Below are 2,500 nucleotides of genomic sequence, written 5' to 3' on the forward strand. Positions count from 1 at the left end.
TGAGTGAGTGAGTGTGAGAGTGAGAGTGAGAAAGGGTGAGAGAGTGAGAGAGAGAGTGAGTGAGATAGTGTGAGAGAGAATGTGAGATAGAAAGTGAGAGAGAGAGAATGAGAGTGAGGGAGTGAGTGAGAGAGTAAGTGAGAGAGAGTGTGTGAGAGTGAGAGTGTGAGAGAGTATGAGAGGGAGTGAAAGGGAGTGAGAGGGAGTGAGAGGGAGAGAGAGAGTGAGAGAGAGAGAGTGAGAGAGAGAGTGAGAGAGAGAGAGTGAGAGTGTATGAGAGTGGGAGTGTGAGTGTGAGAATGTGAGAGAGAGAGTGAGAGTGAGAGAGAGTGAGAGAGAGAGAGGGAGTAAGAGAGGGAGTGAGAGAGGGAGTGAGTGAGTTGGAGTGAGTGGGAGTGAGTGAGTGAGTGGGAGTGAATGAGTGAGTGGGAGTGAGTGAGTGAGTGGGAGAGAGTGAGTGGGAGTGAGAGAGTGAGTGGACTGAGAGTAAGTGAGTGAGAGAGAGTGAGTGAGAGAGAGAGAGTGAGTGAGAGAGAGAGAGTGAGTCAGAGTGAGAGTGAGTGAGAGTGAGAGTGAGTGAGTGTGAGTGTGAGTGTGAGCGAGTGTGAGTGTGAGTGAGTGAGTGTGAGTGAGTGTGAGAGAGAGAGTGAGAGAGTGAGTGAGAGTGAGAGAGAGAGTGAGTGAGTGAGAGAGTGTGATAGAGTGAGTGAGAGGGAGTGAATGGGTGAGAGGGAGGGAGTGAGAGAGAGTGAGTGAGTGAGAGAGTGTGATAGAGTGAGTGAGAGGGAGTGAATGGGTGAGAGGGAGGGAGTGAGAGAGAGTGAGTGAGTGAGAGTGAGTGAGAGTGAGTGAGTGAGAGTGAGTGAGAGAGTGAGAGTGAGAGTCAGTGAGTGAGTGAGTGAGTGTGAGTGTGAGAGTGAGAAAGGGTGAGAGAGTGAGAGAGAGAGTGAGTGAGATAGTGTGAGAGAGAATGTGAGATAGAAAGTTAGAGTGAGAGAGAATGAGAGTGAGGGAGTGAGTGAGAGAGTAAGTGAGAGAGAGTGTGTGAGAGTGAGAGTGTGAGAGAGTATGAGAGGGAGTGAAAGGGAGTGAGAGGGAGTGAGAGAGTGAGAGAGTGAGAGTGAGGGAGTGAGAGAGAGAGTGAGAGAGAGAGTGAGAGAGAGTGAGTGAGAGAGTGAGAGTGAGTGAGAGAGTGAGTCAGAGTGAGAGTGAGTGAGAGTGAGAGTGAGTGAGTGTGAGTGTGAGTGTGAGCGAGTGTGAGTGTGAGTGAGTGAGTGTGAGTGAGTGTGAGAGAGAGAGTGAGAGAGTGAGTGAGAGTGAGAGAGAGAGTGAGTGAGTGAGAGAGTGTGATAGAGTGAGTGAGAGGGAGTGAATGGGTGAGAGGGAGGGAGTGAGAGAGAGTGAGTGAGTGAGAGTGAGTGAGAGTGAGTGAGTGAGAGTGAGTGAGAGAGTGAGAGTGAGAGTCAGTGAGTGAGTGAGTGAGTGTGAGAGTGAGAGTGAGAAAGGGTGAGAGAGTGAGAGAGAGAGTGAGTGAGATAGTGTGAGAGAGAATGTGAGATAGAAAGTTAGAGTGAGAGAGAATGAGAGTGAGGGAGTGAGTGAGAGAGTAAGTGAGAGAGAGTGTGTGAGAGTGAGAGTGTGAGAGAGTATGAGAGGGAGTGAAAGGGAGTGAGAGGGAGTGAGAGAGTGAGAGAGTGAGAGTGAGGGAGTGAGAGAGAGAGTGAGAGAGAGAGTGAGTGAGAGAGAGTGAGTGAGAGAGGGAGTGAGAGGGAGTGAGAGAGGGAGTGAGTGAGTGAGTGGGAGAGGGTGTGAGTGAGTGTGAGTTAGTGAGTGTGAGTGAGAGAGTGAGAGAGTGAGTGAGAGAGGGAGTGAGTGAGAGAGTGAGTGAGACAGAGAGAGAGTGTGTGAGAGAGTGAGAGGGAGAGAGAGAATGAGAGAGAGAGAGTGAGAGAGAGAGTGAGAGAGAGAGAGTGAGAGTGTATGAGAGTGGGAGTGTGAGTGTAAGAATGTGAGAGAGTGAGAGTGAGAGAGAGTGAGAGAGAGAGAGAGGGAGTGAGAGAGGGAGTGAGAGAGGGAGTGAGTGAGTTGGAGTGAGTGGGAGTGAGTGAGTGAGTGGGAGTGAATGAGTGAGTGGGAGTGAGTGAGTGAGTGGGAGAGAGTGAGTGGGAGTGAGAGAGTGAGTGGACTGAGAGTAAGTGAGTGAGAGAGAGTGAGTGAGAGAGAGAGAGTGAGTGAGAGAGAGAGAGTGAATGAGAGAGAGAGAGTGAGTAAGAGTGAGAGAGATTGAGAGTGAGTGACAGTGAGTTAGAGTTAGTGAGAGAGTGAGAGAGAGTGAGAAAGTGAGAGTGAGTGAGGAAGTGAGTGAGGAAGTGAGTGAGTGTGAGTGAGTGTGAGTGATTGTGAGTGAGAGTGTGAGTGAGAGTGAGAGCGAGTGAGTGAGAGAGAGTGTGAGTGAGAGTGAGAGTGAGTGAGTGAAAGAGAGAGAGTGAGAGAGAGAGAG

The sequence above is a fragment of the Heloderma suspectum genome, chromosome W (genome assembly GCF_057233095.1).
Source record: "Heloderma suspectum isolate Gila_16-S chromosome W, 16-S_ref, whole genome shotgun sequence".
NCBI classification, from domain to species: domain Eukaryota; kingdom Metazoa; phylum Chordata; class Lepidosauria; order Squamata; family Helodermatidae; genus Heloderma; species Heloderma suspectum.